Source organism: Hyaena hyaena, unplaced genomic scaffold (genome assembly GCF_003009895.1).
Source record: "Hyaena hyaena isolate Hyena2069 unplaced genomic scaffold, ASM300989v1 scaffold_536, whole genome shotgun sequence".
Classification (NCBI taxonomy): Eukaryota; Metazoa; Chordata; class Mammalia; order Carnivora; family Hyaenidae; genus Hyaena; species Hyaena hyaena.
Genome location: NW_024081168.1, coordinates 34,645 through 58,043, shown reverse-complemented (window position 1 = coordinate 58,043; position 23,399 = coordinate 34,645). Strand labels below are relative to the sequence as shown.

Here is a 23,399-nt window from a genome sequence, read left to right as displayed (position 1 = left end):
ATCAGCACTCCTATATCTTTTGGGTAAATTCCTAGCAGTGCTATTGCTGGGCCATAGGGGAGTTCTACTGTTAATTTTTTGAGAAACCTCCACACTGTTTTCCAGAAGGGCTGCAACAGTTTACATTCCCACCAACAGTGTATGAGGGTGCCTGTATCTCCACATCCTCGCCAGCATCTAGAGTCCTCTGATTTGCTCATTTTAGCCACTATGACCTGCGTGAGGTGGTATCTCAGTGTGGTTTTGATTTGTATTTCCCTGATGAGGAGGGATGCTGAGCATCATTTCATGTGTCTGTTGGCCATCTGGATGTCCTCTTTGGAGAAGTGTCTGTTCATATCTTCTGGCCATTTCTTCACTGGGTTGTTTTTCGGGCGTGTAGTTTGGTGAGTTCCTTATAGATTTTGGATATTAACCCTTTATCTGATATGTCATATTTTCCCATTCCATCAGTTGCCTATTAGTTTTATGGATTGTTTCCTTTGCTGTGCAGAAGCTTTTAATCTTGATGAGGTCAATGAAGTTCATTTTTGCTCTGGATTCCCTTGCCTTTGGGGATGTGTCAAATAAGAAATTGCTACGGTGGAGGTCAAGGTGGTTGTTTCCTGCTTTCTCCTCTAGGGTTTTGATGGTTTCCTGTTTCACGTTCAGGTCCTTTATCCATTTTGAGTTTATTTTTGGGTATGGTGTGAGAAAATGATCTAGTTTCATTCTTCTGCATGTTGCTGTCCAGTTCTCCCAGCACCATCTGTTAAAGAGGCTGTCTTTTTTCCATTGGATATTCTTTCCTGCTTTGTCAAAGATTAGTTGGCTGTATACTTTTGGGTCCAAATCTGAGTTCTCAATTCCATTCCATTGGTCTATGTGTCTGTTTTTGTGCGAATACCATACTGTGTTGATGACGAGAGCTTTGTAGTAGAGGCTAAAGTCTGGGATGGTGATGCCTCCCGTTTTGGTTTTCTTCTTCAATATTACTTTGGTATTCGGGGTCTTTTGTGGCTCCATACAAATTTTAGGATAGTTTGTTCTAGTTTTGAGAAGTATGCTGGTGCCATTTTGATTGGGATTGCATTGAATGTGTAGATTGCTTTGGTAGTAATGACATTTTAAGTATGTTTATTCTTCCAATCCATGAGCATGGAATGTTTTTCCATTTCTTTGTGTCTTCAATTCCTTTCATAAGTTTGCTATAGTTTTCATCATGCAGATTTCTTATATCCTTGGTTAGGTTTATTCCTAGGTATTTTATGGTTTTTTGTGCAATTGTGAATGGGATCAGTTTCTTGATTTCTCTTTCTGTTGCTTCATTGTTGGTCTGCAAAAATGCAACCGATTTCTATACTTCGATTTTATTTCCTGCAGCTTTGCTGAATTTTTGGATCAGTGCTAGTAGGCTATTGGTGAAGTCTGTCGGGTTTAATATGTAGAGTATCCTATTGTCGGCAAAAAGTGGAAGTTTGACTTCTTTGCCAATTCTGATACCTTTTATTTCCTTTTGTTGTCTGATGGCTGATGCTAAGACTTCTAGCACTATGCTAAACAACAGTGGTGAGAGTGGACATCCCTGTCGTGTTCCTGATCTCAGGGGGAAAGCTCCCAGTTTTTCTCCGCTGAGGATGATATTGACTGAGGGCTTCTCATAGATGGCTTTTAAGATGTTTAAATAAGTTCCTTCCATCCCGACTTTCCTGAGAGTCTTTATTAAGAAAGGATGTTGTATTTTATCAAATGCTTTTTCTGCATCTATTGACAGGATTATATGAATTTTATTTTTTCTTTTTTTGATGTGATGTATCACATTGATTGATTTGCGAATATTGAACCAGCTGTGTAAGCCAGGAATGAATTCACTTGATCTTGGTGGATAATTCTTTTTATGTGCTGTTGAATTCGATTTGCAAGTATCTTGTTGAGGATTTTTACATCTGTATTCATCAGTGATATTGGCGTGTAGTTCTCCTTTTTTGCTGGGTCTCTGTCTGGCTTGGGAATCAAAGTGATGCTGGTTTCATAAAATGATTCCAGACGTTTTCCTTCGATTTCCATTTTTTGCAATAGTTTGAGAAGAATAGGTATTAATTCTGTTTTAAGTGTCTTGTAGAATTCCCCAGGGAAGCCATCTGGCCCAGGGTTCTTATTTGTTGGGAGGTTTTTGATAGCTGATTCGATTTCCTCACATGTTATGGTTCTGTTCATGTTTTCTATCTCTTCCCGTGTGACTTTTGGTAGTGAGTGTGTGTTTAGGAATTTGTCCCTTTCTTCTATGTTGTCCAGTTTGTTGGCATATAATTTTTCATAGTATTCCCTGATAATTGCTCGTGTTTTGAGCGGTTGGTTGTAATCAGTCCATTTTCATTGATGATTTTGTCTATTTGAGTGCTCTCTCTTTTCTTTTTAAGTAACCTGGCTAGAGGTAAACCTGTTTATTTCTTCCAAAAACCAACTTTTGGTTACATTAGTCTGTTCAATTGTTTTTTTGGTTTCTATATCGTTTATTTCTGCCCTGATTTTTATTACTTCTCTTCTTCTACTGGATTTGGGGTGTTCTTGTTGCTCTCCCTCTAGTTGCTTTAGGTGCACTGTTAGATTTTGCACTTGCACTTTTTCTAATTTCTTGAAATAGGCCTGAGTGCGATGTACTTTCCACTTAGGATTGTTTTTGCCTCATCCCATAGACTTTTGATTGTTGTATTCTCATTTTCATGTGTTTTCGTATACTTTTAAATTTCTTCTCTAATTGCCTGATTGGCCCTTTCGTTCTTTAGTAGGGTGTTCTTTAGCCTCCATGTTTTTGGGGGTTTTCCAGACTTCTTCCTGTGATTGATTTTGAGTTTCATAGCATTGTGATCTGAAAGTGTGCATGGTATGATCTCAATTACTTTATATTTTTTAGGGCTGCTTTATGTCCCAGTATGTGATATATCTTGGAGAATGTGCTTTGTGCACGTGAGAAGAAAGTGAATTCCATAGCCTCAGGATGTAGAGTTCTAAATATATCTGTCAAATCCCTCTGGTCCAATGTGTCATTTAATTCCATCGTGTCTTTATTGATTTTCTGTCTAGTTGATCTGCCCATTTTTATAAGTGGAGTATTAAAGTTCCCTGCTATTAGCACGTTCTTATCGATAAGAGTGTTTCTGTTAGTGATTGTTTTATGTATTTAGGTGCTCTCATATTTGGTTTGTAGACATTTATATTTGTTAGCTCTTCCTGATGAATAGACCCTTTATTATATAATGCTCTCCTTCATTCCTTGTTACTGCCTTTAAAGTCCAGTTTGTCTGATATAAGTATAGCTACTCTAGCTTTCTTTTGACTTCCTGTAGCATGATAGATATTTCTCCATCCCCTTACTTTCAATCTGAGGGTGTCCTACTGTCTAAAATGAGTTTCTTGTAGACAGCAAATAGATGGATATTGTTTTTTTTATCCATTATGCTACCTATGTCTTTTGATTGGGGCATTTAGTCTGTTTACAGTCAGTGTTATTATTGAAATATATGGGTTTAGGGTCATTGTGTCGTTTGTGGGAATCATGCCTGTGGTGTGTCTCTAGCATCTTGCATTCCTTGCGACATTTCCCTCAGAGAGTCCTCTACAGGATTTCTTGTAGAGCTGACTTAGGTGTGACAAATTCTTTCCATTTTTATTTATTTGGAAAGACTTTTATCTCTCCTTCTATTCTGAATGACAGGCTTGCTGGATAGAGGATTCTTGGCTGCATATTGTTTCTGTTCATTACATAGAAGATCTCCTGCCATTCCTTTCTGGCCTGCCAAGTTTCAGTAGATAGGTCTGTCACCACTCTGATAGATTTCCCTTTGTATGTTTGGGGCCTATTCTCCCTAGATGCTTTCAAAATTCTGTCTTTGTCTTTATATTTTGCTATTTTCTCTATGATATGCCGTGTAGAAGATCAATTGAAGTTATGTCTGAGGGGAGTTCTCTGTGCCTCTTGAATTTCAACGTCTACTTCCCTCCCCAGGTTGGGGAATTTCTCAGCTATAATTTGTTTCAGGACTCCTTTAGCACCTTTCCCTCTCTCTTCCTCTTTTGGGATTCCTATGATACAGATACTGTTCTGGTTGATTGTATCGGTGAGGTCTCGATCTTTTCTTCCATGTTCCTAGATCGATTTATCCCCTTTTTTCTCCGTTTCGTCTTTTTCTATAATTGTGTCTTCTAAATCACTTATTGTCCTTTCTGCCTCTTCAATCCGTGCATTGGATGCCTTCAGTTTATTATGTATATCATTTATCGCATTTGTTCATTCATCATAACTATTTTTAAGCTCCATAGTCTTTGTAACAATAGTTTCTCTGATGTCCTCCATGCTTTTTTCAAGCCCTGCGATTCATTTTATGATTATTGTTCTAAATTCTTGTCCAGTTATTTTGCTTATATCTGTTTTGAGCAGTTCTTTAGCTGTCAATTCTTTATGGAATTTCTTTGGAGGAGACCCTTTCGTTTCGTCATTTTGGTTAGCTTTCTATCTCTTGTTAGTTTTAAAAGCTTGTTGTGCACTCTGCACCTGTGAGCACTGCTGTACCAAAGAAGGCTCTGACTGTCCGGGATCTGTCCGTTCAGAAAGTGTTATTTGAATGGTATTTCTTGTTTTCTCTTGTTGAGACCTTGGGTATTTTATTTTCCTACTCGTAGTGGTATTTGGGCTCTCCACCATGTGTACTTTGGCTTGTTTCTTGAGGTAGCCCCGGAAAAGAATACAGACAGACAAACACACAGAGAACAAAGGCACAGAAACACACAGACAAATCCAACCAACATGCAAACCAAAAGGGAAAATGATAAAGTAAAGAGAAAAGAGGGAGGAGGGATGGTTAATAGTAAAAGTAAAAATGCATAAAGAAGAAAGAAGAAAAGGAAAGGACAAAAGAAGAAACCCAATAGACAAGAACAGTTTAAAGCATATAACCAGATTTCCCAGCTACAAATAAATAGCCTGGTGTATGCAGTGGTGGTTGAAAAACATAGAGAAAGAGGAAAATACAGGGTGGGGTTGAGGGTAAATTGGAAATGAAATGAGCATGTAGAAGGAATAAGAAGCTTTTTTCAAAGAGCAAAAGAGTGGAATATGGTTGGAGAAGAGGTGAAAGAAATGACAATGGTGTTATCCAGAGAAACTCTACAGTCTGATTACTCCAGAGAGAAAGAGATGAAAAGGTAGGTTTGTGTAGAATTTACATCTAGAGAATGGATGAAGTGTAACTGTTTAAGCAAGCCAGGGAACAGAATTGGTCTTGCCGTCTCTCGTAAAAAAAAAAAAAAAAAAGAAGGAAGAGGGCAGCTCTCTAGCAGGGATGTGCGTGGTTTGATCCAGTGCCTCCCACCGGAGGCCTGCCTTGGCGGTTGTGGTTGTGGGGAGAAGAGTGGTGGAGATCCAGTCCCTTCTTGAACCAAGTGCTGCAACTAACTTTTTTGGGTGTGTAAACTCCCAGGCCCGGGGTGCAGCCAAGGTGGGTCATGCTGTATATCCTAGGCCAGGCCTCGTTTCCAGATCCCAGTCCCCGAGCCCCACTGAAATTGCCGGGAACAAATTCACAGGCGAGCCCCTTAGGGAAGTCCCAAGCCACTTGCCTTCCCCCTGCAGATTGAGCCAGAAGCCGCTACTCCAGTCTCCTCCAGGTTGGGTTGGCGAGTGAGGAGCAGTTTCATCCAGGGGTCGCCTGGGACGAGTTCGTCCCATCTAGGGTAAGCTGGAGAGTAGGAAACCGGGTCCCTCTGTGTCTCGTCACCCGAAATGCAAACTCACAGGCAAATCTCCCAATTTTAAGCCCTTAGCCTCCCCTCCAGGGATCCAGCCGAGCCTGAAGCACAAAGGTGTGGCTGCGGCATGTCCCCTCTAGGTCGAGCCAGCGAGGGGGAAGGATATTCCCTGGGGGTCGCCTGGGACAAGTGCATCCCGCCTAGGGTCAGCTGGAGAGTAGGAAACCTTGTCCCTCTGTGTCCCGTCGCTCGAAACACAAACTCGTGGGCAAGTCTCCCAGTTTTAAGCCCTTCGCAGAGCCAGAAGCACAAAGGCGCCACGTGTCCTCTCCAGGTCGAGCTGGCGAGCGGGAAGCAGTTTCCCTGGGGGTCTCCTGGGACGAGTGCGTCCCACCTAGGGTCAGCTGGAGAGCAGGAAACCAGGTCCCTCTGTGTCCGGTCGCCCGAAAGCAAACTCCCTGGCAAATCTCCCAATTTTAAGCCTCTCGACTCCCCTCTAGAAATCCAGCAGAGCCAGAAGCACAAAGGTGTGGCCGCAGTGCGTCCTCTCCAAGTTGAGGTGGCGCGCAGGGAGCAGTTTCATCTGGGGGTTGTCTGGGACTAGTGTGTCCCACCTAGGGTCAGCTGGAGAGTAGGAAACTGCATCCCTCTGTGTCCGGAGTGGAAGTTTTTCTCTTCTCCAACGATAGGGACAGTGTCTTGAGAAGATTCAGCCATTCTCTTTCCTCTCTAGACTCCCCGCAGAGAGGGATTCCCCCCACCCCGTCCCTCTGTGTCTCTGGTTCCGGCCCGATTTATCTTCCCCAGTTCGCACTCATGCTAGAAGGTTTTCTCAGCGGACTCTGTCTCCTTTTCCTCCCAAACTCCTGGATTCTGTAAGGGTTCCTATGGCTTCAGGCCTTTTCCCTGTGAGATATGGGGGCGAGTGCAGTGTACGGAGTTCCCTACTTCTCTGCCATCTTGCCCCCTCCCCTGTTTTGTGTTTTTAAAATATATTTTGGATATGAACCCTTTATTGGATATGTCATTTTCAAATATCTTCTCCTGTTCTTTAAGTTGCCTTTTAGTTTTGTTGATTGTTTCCATCACTCTGCAGAAGCATTTTATCTTGATGTAGTCCCTATAGTTTACTTTTGCTTTCATTTCCATTGCCTCTGGAGACCTATCTAGAAAAAAGTGGCTATGGCCAATGTCAGAAAGGTTACTGCCTGTTTCCTTCTAGGATTTTTATGGTTTTTGGGTCTCATATCTAGGCCTCTGATCCATTTTGAATTTATTTTCTTTGTGGTGTAAGAAAATGGTTCAGTTTCATTATTTTTTATGTTGCCTTCCAGTTTTCCCAACATCATTTGTTGAAGAGGTTGTCTTTTTCCCCATTGATTGACCATATAATTGTGGATTTATTTTTGGGTTTTCTATTGTGTTCTAATAGTCTATGTTTTTATTTTTGTCCACATACTATACTGTTTTGATTACTAGATCTTTGTTATTTTATTTTATTTCATTTCATTTTATTTTATTTTTAATGGTTTATTGTCAAGTTGCTTTCCCTATAACACCCAGTGCTCATCCCTACAAGTGCCCTCCTCCATGCCCATCACCCCCTTCCACTCCCCCCCGCCCCCATCAGTCCTCAGTTTGTTCTTAGCATTCAAGAGTCTCTCATGGTTTGCCTCCCTCCCTCTCCCCCACTGTTTCCCCCCTTCTTCTCCCCGATGGTCCTCCCTTAAGTTCTTCCTAATCCTCCTATATGTGCAAGCATATGGTATCTGTCCTTCTCTGCCTGATTTATTTCACTCAGCATAACACCCTCAAGTTCCATCCATGTTGCTACACATTAGGCCCCTATTTTTGATATAATGTGCTGATATATAGTGCGTCCCGCCTAGGGTAAGCTGGAGAGTAGGAAACTGGCTCCCTCTGTGTCCTGTCCCCCAGCTTAGAGACTGGAGCCTGCTTTGTATTCTGTGCCTACCTCTCTCTCTGCCCTCCCCCATTCATGGTCTGTCTCACTGTCTCTCAAAAATAAATAAATATTTTAAAAATGTTTATTTATTTTGGAGAACGAAAGAGAATGAGAATGAGTCGGGGAGGGCAGATAGGGAGACATAGAATCCAAAGAAGGATCCAGGCTCCAAACTGTCAGCACAGAGCCTGATGTGTGGCTTGAACCCACAGATTGTGAAATCATGATCTGACGTGAAGTTGGATGCTTAACTGACTGAGCCACCCAGGCGCCCCCATTTAGTGGATCTTTATTGAACAGTTACTATGCACCAAGCACTTATGTAGACACTGGGGTAGAGCAGGATTCAGAAGACAAAAACTCCTGTCTTCAAAGAACTTAAATTCTGTTTGAGGAAGTAGATGACAATTAAGTCAGTTATATAATCAGATTGTATGATTGGTCCAGGGGGTGGAATAGGGTTTGTCAGCTGTAAGAGGCAGTGGCTGCAAATTTATCATTTTAACTTTTCATTTAGATAGTAGAGAGCTGTTAACAAATTTCTCATCTTATGTTTTAGTATAGCATTTATCCTAAGGATTTCAAGGGAAGAAATCATTTAGAAGTGAGAAGTTAGGTGTGGAGAGACATAGAGGCAGGCAGGAAGGTCAAGGGTAATTTGGAGCTGGGTCTGACTTGTTACTCTGATTCTGCTTGCTGTGGTATTGTGGAAAAATCACTGGATTTGAATCCATATGGTTTGGACTCTGCCAGTAACCGTAGGTCACTTCAATTCTTTAAGCTTTTTTCCTCTTCTGGATAATAGCGTTAAAATACTTAATGAAAAATAGTGTTTTCTAGATTACTTAGCATAATATGAATAAAAATTGTATTAGTTGTGTAATACTGTACAATGTGAAGAGTTACAAACAGTGCCTGTATAAATTGCATTTTCATTATTTTCAGTAATGAAACTGAACTACTACAGTTCTTGATAGTAGCATTTAATTTTTTGTGTCAACAAAGTTATAAGTTACAGTTCTAAATCACAAAGTACAATTAATATAAGATACCCTATAAGATGTACTGTCCTAGATACTGTGAGTGCAGTGGTGACCAATACTCTTTTTACCCCAGGAAGTTTTCTTTCTTCCTTGTTCAAGGCTGCCAGCATGAAAGATGGGAAACTTGGTTGTAGAATAGGTAGTGTATGTGTGTGTGTGTGTGTGTATATATATATACACACAGTGCTGGCCACACTCCTGCAACCTTGCCCTCTCTGGCAACCAGCCCTCCACTGAACCACGTTATCACTGAACCCTGTTACTTCTCTTTGTCTCTCAGTTTCTTCATCTTAGTCTGTCTCTATCATTTATTCCTTCGCAGCTGTGTTACCTCCTGCCGAAACACCCTTCCCAGCCATTTTTTTAACAACCTCTAATTTCACATCCTCAACTACTGTTTCCCTTCCTCCAAGAAGCCTTCCCTGATATTTTCCCCACTGTCAGAGTTACTGTATTGAATTGCATTTGATTCTTAGGAGTCACCGTCACCAGAATGAGATCCTTGAAGGTAGGATTATATTTTTTCTCTCTTTGGGTCCTGGTTCTTAGTGCTGGAATTAGTATTAAGGAAATGCTTGCTGACTGAAGAAATCATAACTGTATGATTTATCTCAGAAAATATGTCTTATTTGTCTTGTCTAAGAAAATTTTCAACAGTGGTATATTTATGAATCTTTAATGAACTTAAACATAATCAAAAGCCTAGTGACTGAAGAGTATATCAGAGAGAGACTTTAGAATATAGTAATAAGGCTATATAACAATTATGAAAATATATTTCTATATCCAGATTACATTATAGGTCCTTCTATTCTTAGAGATTGGACTTGGAAGCAAGTACTTTAATCTCTCTGTGACTCACCTTACTCATCTGTAAAATGAGGATCATAGTCATCATCCCTGCACCTCATAGGGTTATTTTGAGAGTTACATGAATTGATACTTCCTAATACATAATAAGTACTCTATAAATATTAGCTTTTCTTACCTAAATCAAATAGAGTAACCCAGCATATCTTTGGACAAAGCAATTTGGGAGAAGTCTAGTGATCTCTTTAACTTCAACATTACTGAAAACAGACATTTCCTAAGTGCCTACTACAAGGTAGATACTGAGACAGGTTGGATAAAACTTGGTGTCTGCTGCCTTCAAGAGTCTTTCCTTCCCGTTTTGAAAGATTTTGCTGCTGAAATTCATTGACATTCTAAGATTTTGATCACATATAATATTAGCATCTGTCCTAAGAGTTTCTTGTAAAAGTTTCGGTAGTTCACCATGTGATTACTCAACAAAGAGTTTTTCTTCTGCACACAGCTGTAGCTACTGGCATATTTCTCAAAGATGTCTACAGGCTTTCCAAAGGTCTCAATTTCAAGTTCTTTTACCTCAGGCAATCACCGATTTGTTTCTATTCCTAGAATTGTGTCATTTCAAGAATATTCATTAAATGGAATCCTATAGTATGTGTACTTTTGAGATTGGCTTTTTTCACTTAGCATAATGCCCTTAGGATCCATCCAAGTGCAGCAATAGTTTATTCCTTTTTTTTTTTTTTTTTTGCTGAGTAGTGTCCACTGTATGGATGTACTAATTTGTTTATCCATTCTCCAGTTGAGAGACATTTGGATTGTTTATAGTTTTTGGTGATTACAAGTACAGCTGCTTTAAACATTGTCATATAGGTTTTCATGTGAATCCAAGTTTTCATTTCTAGAGGGTAAATGTCCAGGGATGGGATTGTGGGCTTATATATGTACATGTTTAATTTTATAAGAAACTGACTAGCCATTTTCCAGAGTGGCTATACCAATTTATATTCCCATTAGCAATGTATGATAATTCCATTTTACTTGTATCTTTGCCAGCACTTGGTACTGTTACTATATTTTACTGTAGCCATGATAATAGATGTGTAGTGGTATCTCATGTGGGCCTTAATATGCTTTTCCTTAATGGCTAATGATGTCGAATAACTCTTTTTTGAGAGAGAGAGAGAAATAGCACAAGCAGGGTACAGGGGCAGAGAGAGAGAGAGAGAGAGAGAGAGAGAGAGAATCTCAAGCAGGCTCCATACTCAGTGTAGAGCCCAACATGGGGCTCAATCCCACAATCCCAGGATCATGACCTGAGCCAAAATCAAGAGCTATATGCTCAACTGACCTAGCCACCCAGGTGCCCCTGAATATCTTTTCATGTGCTTATTTGCCATCTGTATATTTTCTTTCATCAAGTGTCTGTTCAGCTGTTTTGCCCAATATCTAATTAGGATGTTTTCTTCAATTTTTTAATTTTAATTTTTAAAAATTATTATTATTTTTAAAATGTTTATTTTTGAGAGAGACAGAGAGAGAGAGAGCACAAGTGCGGACGGGGCAGAGATGGAGACACAGAATCTGAAGTAGGCTCTAGGCTCTGAGCTGTCAGCACAGAGCCCGATGTGGGGCTTGAACTCCCGAACTGCGAGATCATGACCTGAGCCGAAGTCGGATGCTTAACTGACTGAGCCACCCGGGCACCCCTGTTTTCTTACTTCTGTGGTTTAGTAAATCCTTCATGTATTCTGGATATAAGTCCTTTATCAGATATGTAATTTGCAAATACTTTCTTCCATTCTGTGGCTTACTTTTGAAACTTTCCTCATTAGAGTCTTCAACAGAGCAAAAGTTCTTAGTTTTGGTGAAGCCCAATTGTATTGTGCTTATGGTGTCCAAGAACATTTCACATAACCCTAGATTACTAAAATTTTAATCCTGTGTTTTCTTGTAGAAGTGTCATAGTTTTAGGGTATTTATTTATTTATTTATTTATTTAGTTAGTAGCCATCATGCCCAGCATGGATCCCAGTGCAGGGCTTGAACCCACAACCCTGATATCAAGACATGAGCTGAAATCCAGAGTCAGACACCCGCCTGAGCTACCCAGGAAACCCCAGGTTTTACATTTATATCTATGACCTACTTTGAGTTCATTCTTATATAAAGTACAAGGTTTAGGTTGAAGTGGTTTGTTTATTTGTTTTTGTTAATGGATATCCAGTTGCTCCACAGCATTTGTTGAAAAATCTCTGCCACTTCTTCTTCTTTTTTTTTTTTAATATTTTTTATTTATTTCTAGGGGAGAGAGAGAGACAGCGTGAGCAGGGGAGGGTCAGAGAGAGAGGGAGTCACAGACTGAAACAGGCTCCAGGCTCCGAGCTGGCAGTCAGCACAGAGCCCGACGCGGGGCTCGAACCCACGAACCGCGGGATCATGACCTAAGTGAAAGTCGGACGCCCAACCGACTAAGCCACCCAGGCGCCCCAAAAAATCTCTGCCACTTCTTAACTTTGACACCTTGGGAAATCATTTAACCTCTCATGGCCTCACTTTTCTTTCCTCAAAAATGGGGATGATAATAGGACCTGACCTCTAAGGTTGAAATGAGGTTTCCAGACTATATGTGTAAACATCTAGCACACAGTAGACAGTAGTAGCCATTATTATTACTTACAGAGTTTCAAATTTTGGTATTTTACGTTAACGATTTACAAAATTTGATGACATAATACATTGTCTCTTTCAATCCCTTCCATGGATGTTGGAGAACATGGATCAGTGCTAAGGTAGATTCTGGCAGATGGGTTCTATTGAGATGATGGCTGAAAGTACTTGTAGTGAGTATGTGACAGAAATTCCCAGTTGGGAGGGGAGCTGAGGTCAAGGCCAGTCCAGTCCAAGGAAAGAGTGTGTAGCCAAAAACAAGAAATAAGAAATTAAGTCAGATATTATGGAAATCAGAGAGAATTCAAGATTTTTTTTCTGAAAAGGTAAGGGCAAATGGGGTTGTGGAGTTTGAGTGTATATGACGCAGAATACTGAAATACACTCTTGCCGAGTTCTGGCCTCACAGCCTTGTTTAAAGGTCTTGGCCTTGGCTTTTTACTTCAGGATGTTCTTTACTTGCTGTGTGGGGAGTCTTTTCCTTCTCTTCTCTAAGCGAATTTAGTCCAAGACCGTGTTTTTCTGTGAGCACTTTTACTTTGGTGCCAAGAGTGGGGTGATGTGCCAGGTACCCTCTGGGAAGTCTTTCTAAAACATTCTGCTTAGCAGATCTGAAAAGGCTGAAGAACCTTCTCAGGAAGCTGACTGTGCCTGTGGTAGGTCTTGGTCTGGAAGCTGTTTCGAAAGCTGGATACCACTGCCACTTTGTTGACTCCCACTATGCTCTCTGGCACTGCATACCTTGTTGGCTCCCCAGGAACTCTCTCCTTAGTATCCCTGAGAAAGAACTGGAAGCTTCAACACTCTTTTTGTTTGTTTGTTTGCTTTTTACTTCCTCTTTGATCTGTGTTCTGAGATCTTACATGAAATAATCTTTTGTGATAAGCAGGTGTATGTAAGATACCTTGAAAAAAGTATATTGTCATTGGAAAAATTGTAATCACAATCAGTCAGACCAGAGATTCCTACCAGTCTGGTCAAGTGTGAAGCTTTACGGGCCAGGGGTAGTGTCACTGAAAACTGATAGTGTAATACAAATTGCCTCTGAGCTGCAAGATATGGCAAAACAAATAGTTTTATAGCACAGTACGGAAGATCAACTTACTGTGGTGGTTTATGTGTCAGCCTCTAAGATAATAATGACACCTGAATTCAGTCCAGTTCTTTGCAGTTTAGAAAGCCCTGTGTTGTTCCCTATTTAAATTGATTCTTACAACAAGGATGAGAGAGGCAGGGCAGAGATTATTATTAATATTTTACAGATATGGAAGCTTTCAGGGACTTGGAGCTGGAGGAGGCTGGGATATCATCCATTGTGATCAAAGGCATATGCTCTGAGGCAGATTGCCTATTTGTCTACTTGTTTTTAAATTTTTGTATTTTGGTAAAATATATGTAACACAAAATTTGTGATTTTGAACATTTTAAGTGTACAAATTCAGTGACATTACATTCATTATGGTGTATAACCATCATCATAGTTTCTAAAATATTTTCATCGCCCCAAACAATAATTCTGTAGTCATAAAACAACTCTGCATTAGACCTCCCCTCAGCCCCTGGTAGCCTCTAATCTACTGTCTTCATGAATCTGCCTATTCTAGATAGTTCATATAAGTGGGATAATGTAATATTTGTCCTTTTATAGCTGACTAATTTCACTTGGCCTAATGTTTTCAAGGTTCATTCATTTTGTAGCTACTATGTCATTTCCTCCCATTGCCAAGTAATGAATATTCCATGATGTGTGTGTGCGTATGTATGTGTATATGTATGTGATATATATATCACATATTGTTTATCCATTCATCTGTTGATAGGCATTTAGGTTGCTTCTACATGTTGAATTCTGTAGAACTTTTGTGAGCAAGTTTTTGTTTGAATACCTGTTTTCATTCTTTGGGGTATAAACCTAGGATTAGAGTTGCTGGGTCATATGGTAATTCTGTGTTTAGCTTTTTGAGGAATTTCGACCTTTTCTACAGCAGCAGTACCATTTTACATTCCCACCGGCAATATACAAGGGTTCCAACTTCATATCTTCACCAATACTTGCTAGTTATTCTTTTGTTAAAACGACATCCTAGTAGATGTGAATAGAATATATTACAGATTTTATTTTCATTTCTCTAATGACTAAGAATGAGCATCTTTTCATATGCCCATTAGCCATTTGTATATCTTCTTTGGAGAAATGTCTTTTCAAATTCTTTGCCCATTTTTAAATTGGGTTGTTTATCTTTCTGTTGTTGAGCTATAGGAGTTTCTATGTTCTGGCTATTAACTTTTATCAGTTGTATAATTTCCAAATATTTTCTCCCATTCTGTAGATCGTCTTTCACTTTCTTGATGACATGCTTTGATGCACAAAAGTTTTAAATTTTAACGAAATCCAATTTATTTTTCTTTGTTGCTCATGATTTTGTTGTTATATCTAAGAATTCATTGTCAAGTCCAAGGTCATGGAGATTTACCCTCATGTTTTCTTCTAAGAGTTTTATGATTTTAGCTCTTAGTTTAGGTTTTATTCGTTTAGAGTAAATTTTGGCTGTGACATGATATAAAGGTCCAAATTCATTATTTTGCCTGATGAAATACACTTGTCCCAGCCCCATTTGTTGAACAGACTGTTCTCTCTCTCTTTTATTTTTAATGTTTTATTTATTTCTAGGAGAGAGAGAGAGAGAGAGAGACAGCGTGAGCAGGGGAGGGTCAGAGAGAGAGGGAATCACAGACTGAAACAGGCTCCAGGCTCTGAGCTGGCAGTCAGCACAGAGCCCGACGCGGGGCTCGAACCCACGAACCGCGAGATCATGACCTAAGCGAAAGTCGGACGCTTAACCGACTAAGCCACCCAGACGCCCCTTGAACAGACTGTTCTTTCCCCACTGAATGGATTTGGCATCTTTGTCAGTGTCTGAATTAAAGTCAATTTTGTGTGTTAGTAGTGTATCTACTTCAGCTCTCTTTTGGTTACTGTTTTTATAGCTGAATAGTGTTTCGGGGTGTGTGTGTGTGTGTGTGTGTGTGTGTGTGTGTGTGTGTGCGCGCGCGCGCGCGCGTGCGTGCACGCATAAGGGTACAGATTTCTTTTTGAGTTAGGATTTGCACTTAAACTTTTTTTAATGTTTTATTTATTTCTGAGAGAGAGAGAGAGAGAGAGAGAGAGAGAGAGGCAGCGTGAGCATGGAAGGGTCAGAGGGAGAGGGAGATACAGAATCTGAAGCAGGCTCCAGGCTCTGAGCTACCTGTCAGCACAGAGCCCGATGCGAGGCTTGAACCCATGCACTGTGAGTTCATGACCTGAGCCAAAGTGGGACGCTTAACCGACTGAGCCACCCAAGCACCCCAGGTTTTTCATGTTTTTTCAGATAAATACCAAGAAGTGGAATTGCTAGATCTTACGGTAGTTCTATTTTTAATTCTTTGAGAAACTTGCGTATTGTTTTCCATAGTGGCTATGCCATTTTATGTCCCTACAGACATTGTACAAGGATTTCCATTTTCCCCAATCCTTGCCACTATTTATTTCTTGTCTTTTTTAAAAAAATTAACATTTTATTTATTTTTGAGAGACAGAGACAGACCATGAGAGGGGAGAGGGGCTGAGAGAGAGGGAGACAGAATTAGAAGCAGGCTTCAGGCTCTGAGCTCTCAGCACATAACCCTATGTAGGGCCGGAATGCACCACCAACCGTGAGATCATGACCTGAGCCAAAGCTGGATGCTCAGTGACTGAGCCACCCAGGCACCCCTATTTCTTGTCTTTTTGATACTAACATTCTAACAGGTATGAGGTGATATCTCATTGTGGTTTTGATTTGCATTTCCCTAATGATTAGTGATATTGAGCATGTTTTCATGTGTCTTTTGGCCATCTGTGGGTCTTCTTTTGAAAAATGTCTATTCAGATTCTCTGCCCATGTTTGGCCTTTTTGTTTGTTTGCTATTTAGTTGTATGAGTTCTTAATATTTTTGGCTATTAAACTCTTATCAGATATATGATTGGCAATTATTTCTTCCCGTTCAGTAGGTTGCATTTTCATTTTGTTGCCTTTGCTTTTGAAGTTAGATCCTAAAAAAGAAAAAATCATTGCCAAGACTGGAGCTTATAAGTGTATATTTTCTTCTAGGGGTTTAATGGTTTTAGGTCTTACATTCAAGTCTTTTGTCCATTTTGAGTTAATTTTTGTGTATGATGTAAGTTAGTAGTAATCTTGTTCCAGTCTTTTGCATGTGACTCTCCAGTTTTCTCAGTACTATTTATTGAAGAGATTTTCCTTTCCCTATTATACATTATTGCCTCTTTGTTGCAAATTAATTTGACTGTATATATGGGTTTATTTCTGGGCTCTCTATTCAGTACCATTGATATGTGTGTCTTTTTTTTTTTTTTAATCCCAATACCATACTGTTTTGATTACTATTTGCATGGAATAGCTTTTTCTGTCTTTTATTTCTTTGGATGTATTTCTGTTTTTGGATCTAAAGTGTGTTTGTTGTAGATAGCATGTAGTTGGATTCTGGTTTTTTTGTTTGTTTTGTTTTGTTTTGTTTAATTTCTGAGAGAGAGAGAGAGAGACAGTGTGTGCAGAGGAGGGTCAGAGAGAGAGGGAGACACAGAATCCGAAACAGGCTCCAGGCTCTGAGCTGGCTGTCAGCACAGAGCCCGACGTGGGGCTTGAACCCACGAGCAGTGAGATCATGACCTGAGCCGAAGCCTGATGCTCAACTGACTGAGCCACCCAGGTGCCCCTGGATCCTGTTTTTTAATCCATTCTATGGATACAATTCTATGGGTTAAAAAATCTACAGAATTATTTAATTATTTGGATCCGTGCTATGGATTCTGCCTTTTTATTGGAGTGTTTAATATATTTCAATTTAAAGTAATTATTGATAGGGAAGGACTTACTTAGGACATTTTTGTTTTCAGTATGTCCTATACTTTTTTCTCTCTCATTTCCTATACTGCTTTCTTTTGTGTTTAGTTGAGTTTTTTATGGTGACTATTTCTTGGCCCTTCTCATTTCCTTTTACATATATTTTTAAATATTTTATTTGTGGATATCTTGGGGATTACATTTAATATCCTTAATTTATAGCAGATAAGTTTGAATTGATACCAACTTAGTTCCAGTAGCATACAAATCTCTGCTTCTTTATAGTCCTGTCACTCCGCTGTGTGTTGTCACAATCACATCTGTATACACCATGCATATATGGACATAGATATGCAATTATGTGTATGTCTTTTAAATGTAGGAAATTAAAAAGTTGTGTTACAAACCAAAAATAAAATAATGCTAGCTTTTGTATTTACATATATAGTTACCTTTACAGGAGATCTTTATATCTTCATATGGTTTTGAGTTACTTTCTAGTTCAACCTAAGGAGTCCATTTAGCATGTCTTGTAGGGGAAGTATACTGATAACGAACTCCCTCAGCTTTTGTTTACCTGGGAATGTCTTAATTTCTCCTTCATTTTGAAGGATAGTTTTGCCAAAAGTAGAATTCTTGTTTTTCAGTTTTCTTTTTGTTTCTACACTTTATGTCCTCTCACTGACTTCTAGTCTCAGTGTTTTCTGATGGTAAATTGGCTATTATAAATGAGGGTCTGTTTTTACATGACAAGTCACTTCTCTCTTGCTGGTTTCAAGATCTTCCCTTTATCTTTGGCTTTTGGCAGTTTAATTACAATGTGTCTCACTGTGAGTCTGAGTTTGTCCTCCTTGATGTTTGTTCAGCTTCTTGGATGTATAGATTTTTATCTTTCATCAGTTTTGGCATGTTTTTGCCTCCTATTTCTTCAAATATTCTTTCTGCCCCTTTTATTCTCTGTTCACTTTCTAGGAGTCCTATAGTGTATTTTCTTGTCCACTTGATAGTGCCCCACATGTCTCTTAGACTCTATTCACTCTTTAAGTTTTATATCTTTAATGATATTCTCACTTTGTATATCATATTCCTGATGATTTTAGTTCTCTGTGTTTTCCTTTAGCTCTTTCAGCATATTTTAAAAAGTTATTGTTGGGGCGCCTGGGTGGCTCAGTCGCTTAAGCCTCTGACTTTGGCTCAGGTCATGATCACGTGGTTCGTGGGTTCGAGTCCCACATCGGGCTCTGTGCTGACGGTTAGCCCAGTGCCTGGCGCCTGATTCAGATTCTGTATCTCCCTCTCTCTCTAGCCCTCCCGTCTCACGCTCGCTTGCTCTCTCTCTCTCAGAATTAAATAAAACATTTAAAAAAAGTTATTGTTTTGAGGTCTTTGGTAAATCTAATATGTGGACATCCTCAAGGACAGTTTCTGACAATTAATTTTGTTCCTTTGGACAGTACTTTCCTGTTTCTTCATATACATTGTGATTTTTGTTGTTGAAAAGTGAATATTTGAATATTATAAGGTGGTACCTCTGGAAATTAGATTTTCTCCAACAGGATTTTCTTTCCCCCCACCTATTTTATTTATTTATTTTTTAAAATAGTTTATTGTCAAGTTGGTTTCCATATAACACCCAGTGCCCATCCCCTCAAATGTCCTCTCCCATGCCCATCACCCCCCTTCCCCTCCCCTCCATACCCATCAGCCCTCAGTTTGTTCTCAGCATTCAAGAGTCTCACATGGTTTGCCTCCCTCCCTCTCCCCCACTGTTTTTCTCCTTCTTCTCCCCCCTGGTTCTCCGTTAAGTTCCTCCTAATCCTCCTATACGTGCAAACATATGGTATTTGTCCTTCTCTGCCTGACTTATTTCGCTCAGCATAACACCCTCAAGGTCCATCCATGTTGCTACACATGGCCAGATTTCATTTTTTCTCATTGCCATGTAGTATTCCATGGTATAGATAAACCACATCTTCTTGATCCATTCGTCCGTTGATGGACACTTAGGCTCTTTCCATGTTTTGGCTATTGTTGAGAGTGCTACTATGAACATTGGAGTCCATGTGCCCCTATGCATCAGCACTCCTGTATCTCTTGGGTAAATTCCTAGCAGCGCTATTGCTGGGTCATAGGGGAGTTCTAGTGTTAATTTTTTAAGGAACCTCCACACTGTTTTCCAGAGGGGCTGCACCAGTTTACATTCCCACTCAGATGGCAGGAGGGTGCCTGTTTCTCCACATCCTTGCCAGTATCTAGATTCTCCTGATTTGTTCATTTTAATGACTCTGACCGGTGTGAGGTGGTATCTCAGTGTGGTTTTGATTTGTATTTCCCTGATGCAGAGGGATACTGTGCATCGTTTCATGTGTTTGTTGGCCATCTGGATGTCCACTTTGGAGAAGTGTCTATTCATGTCTTCTGCCCATTTCTTCACTGGATTATTTGTTTTTCAGGTGTGGAGTTTGGTGAGATTCTTATAGATTTTGGATACTAGCCCTTTATCTGATATGTCATTTGCAACTATCTTTTCCCATTCTGTCGGTTGCCTGTTAGTTTTATGGATTGTTTCCTTTGCCGTGCAGAAGCCTTTAATATTGATGAGGTCCCAATAGTTCATTTTTGCTCTGGATTCCCTTGCCTTTGGGGATGTGTCAAGTAAGAAATTGCTGTGGTGGAGGTCAAGGAGGTTGTTTCCTGCTTTCTCCTCTAGGGTTTTGATGTTATGGGTCTGTTTAGGTTTTCTATCTCTTCCCGTGTGAATTTTGGCAGTGAGCGTGTGTTTAGGAATTTGTCCATTTCTTCTAAGTTGTCCAGTTTGTTGGCATATAGTTTTTCATAGTATTCCCTGATAATTGCTTATATTTTTGAGAGATTGGTTATAATCAATCTTTTTTCATTCATGATTTTGTCTTTTTGAGTGCTCTCTCTTTTCTTTTTGTGAAGCCTGGCTAGAGGTTTGTCAATTTTGTTTATTTTTTCAAAAAACCAACTCTTGGTTTCATTGATCTGTTCAACTGTTTCTTTGGTTTCTATGTTGTTTATTTCTGCCCTGATTTTTATTATTTCTCTTCTTCTACGGGGATTGGGGTGTTCTTGTTGCTCTCCCTCTAGTTGCTTTAGGTGCGCTGTTAGAATTTGCACTTGCACTTTTTCTAATTTTTTGAAATAGGCCTGGAGTGCAATGTACTTTCCTCTTAGGACTTCTTTCGCCGCATCCCATAGATTTTGGATTGTTGTATTCTCATTGAGAAAATGTTTTCCAAACTGTCCAGGGCTGCTATTTTGGGAGAATAGAAAAAGAAGGCATACATGAAGTGGTACCAAGAGTATTAACCCTAGAGGTTTTTGGCATTTGTATCCTTGGATTGGAATCACATTTCCACTGTTTAATAGTTGTATGATTTTGGACAAATTGCTCAATCTCTCTGACTCTCTGCTTCCTTATCTGAAAATTTATTTCTTAATATACAAAGTAAATCACAAAATACATAATATAGCAAATAAGATGGCTAGGAACTCAGGTTTTGCTAGCATGAAGTCAAATGGACTGGAATTCAAATCTTGGCTCTTTCACTTATGATTTGTTTGACCTTGAGGAAGTTACTTAATCTTTCTGAGCTTCATTTTCTTAACTGGAACTAACAGTGGTTCCTATTACAATGTGGTTAGGAAGAGTAAATTAGAGAATGCTTGTAAGCCATTTAGCTTAGTGCTTTATACATTTTAGTGTATTTAGTCTTGATAATTTTTATATTAATATGGATGGAACTTGCCTAACATGTATTTGTAATTTAGTAAATATTTAAAGTTGAGAAGAGGTGGTCATTTGTGGTTTCTTTGTAGACAAATAGTTTATTTCTAAACTTATATATCTCAATTATGACCTCCTTTGACTCTGGCTACCTCTAGCATGGGTTTTAGAGTCCTTTTTGCTTTTAACTGTGGACTAAGATTTTTCTGGTGGAAAGTACCAGTTGTCGTCACCAAACTCGCCCTCTTGTTTAGACCCTAGAAGAGATATTTTTTCCCTTCAACTGGTCTCCTTGCCAAGAAAGATAGCTGTCTGAGTAAGTCTCCTGAGAGCAGTAGCTCTTAACCTTCATTGTGCATTGAAATCAGGAAAGGAATTTAAATAAAAGCCTGGGATCTGGAACTAGAAATTCTGATTTAATTGATCAGGGATGCAGCCTAGGCACTGGAAAATTTAAAACTCCCAAGTAATTCTAATGCATATACAGGGTTGAGAACCATTTCCCTAAAGCATCATTTGTCAGAACCTTCATTGACTCCATTATGAGCTCAATAAATATGGACATCTGAGTCTGGTGTTCAAGTACCTCCATGACCAGGCCTGTCCTAGTCAGCTTTTCTGACTGCTATGTTTCCATTACTTTCCAATGTGAACTTGCTCTTGTTAATCTAAAAGATATATTACTGTTTGAAAGTGTATTTAGGACTAAGTTTAATAAAACTTTGCTATAATAATATACAAGAGAATAAAATGCAGTCTATGGTAGTTTATTTTATAAGGCTTGGAGAGTAAGGAATAATTCTTATTTTAGTTATAATAATAACTCAATAAGAGCGGGCACTATTATATTCTAGGTGCTATATTAAGTATTTTTTATAATATTAACTTAATCTTCAAAACAATTTTATATGGTAGATAAAATTATCCTTATTCTGTAGATAAGGAAACTGAGGCAAAGAGAAGTTAGTGAGTTTGCTTTGAAGTTAAAAAGCCTGTAATGGGTAGAGCTGGTACCCAGGCAGGCTATTTCCAGAGTCTGTGCTTTTAAACATTACATTTTACTACCTTTCTAATGAGAGCCTAAATATGGTATAAGGGAAGTCCACTAAGTGAAAGTTGAGCCTCTGGCAGAGTGGTGGAGTGGGATTTGTTCCTGCATATTGTCCTGCATATTGTCATGTCTGGAACTACCCTGTGTACTATGGTAGGCACTGACCACATGTGGCTACTGAGCAGTTGAAATGTGGCCAGTCGGAATTGAGATGTATTATAAATGTAAAAGATATACTGGATTTCAAAGACTTAATATGGTAAAATAGAATATTTAATTTTTACATCTATAGATGTAGAATGTCATGTTTTATATTGATTACATGTTGAAATTATAACATTTTGCATAAATTGAGTAAAATAAAATTATTAAAATTCATTTCTTTTTACCTTTTTTTTCTACATCAGATGGGTAATGTGCTGACGTCGTAACAGGGTTTAAGGGTGGCACATGTCACACAGCAGTGTGAACACCCAATCATCACTCTTATGAACTACAAAAGGATCTTCTTTTTACCTTTTTAGTGTGATTACTAGAAAATTTAAAGTTATATACATGGCTTGTACTTGTGGCATACATCATTTTTTATTGGACAGCACTGATATAGAAAGTATTTTCATGGAAGAGTTCATTTTAGTCCTTATGGTCCTTATGACAAAATCATAAAGCAACAAAACACATTTTTATCCTCTTTTTAAATTTTTTAAAGGTGAGGAAACTGAGGCTTATACAGATTTATTAATTGACTAAGGGTACACATTTGGGAGATGCTGGTGATGGAACTTAAATGAAGGTCATATTTCCAGTCCTGTATACTAAATGCTGTTTGAATTCCATTTTATGTCATAATTTTTCATTATGCAACTCTTTATTTTTGTTTCGTTTTGTTTTGCTTTTTAAAGTTTATTAGTTTTTTTGTTTTTTTTTTTGAGAGAGAGAGATTGAGCATGAACAGGAGAGAGGCAGAGAGAGAAGGAGAGAAAGAGAATCCCAGGTAGGCTTTGCACTATCAGCGTGGAGCCTGACAAGGGGCTTGAACCCATGAACCGTGAGATCATGACCTGAGCCAAAATCAAGAGTTGGTGTCTTAACTGACTGAGCTGCTCAGGTGCACCTCATTACGCAACTCTTTAGTGTATTATGGGATGTACTTGTTTGGATCTTGCGAACTTTGTTACTGTTCACAATTTCAATTGGCTTTCAAGAGTCTAAAAAATTACTGTTGTATTTGGTAGGCAACAATGTTTTAACCTGCAGTATTAGACTTTCTTGTATCTCCACCATCTTATCAAACCAGAGTTTAATTGAGAATGAGTTTTTCATATACATTTTTTACTTGTGTCCAACAACGCAACAAGCTCTATTATAAAGTTGCATCCAGATCTCTGCTGTGTGAACTTTATTCCAGTAATGAGAACTCATGTCTGAGCCTTAGTTTTCTCATTTGTAAAATAAGATATCAACTTCCACATAGAGTTGTTAGGATGATATGAGATAAGAT

General features: G+C 39.0%; 1 non-coding gene across 1 annotated transcript; it reads right to left on the bottom strand.

Annotated features, from left to right (window-relative positions):
• Positions 1-22,299: 22,299 nt before the first annotated feature.
• LOC120247634 lies at positions 22,300-22,403 on the bottom strand. The gene has a single exon (XR_005532371.1). It is a non-coding gene; the product is annotated as a small nucleolar RNA U13 (small nucleolar RNA).
• Positions 22,404-23,399: the final 996 nt, after the last annotated feature.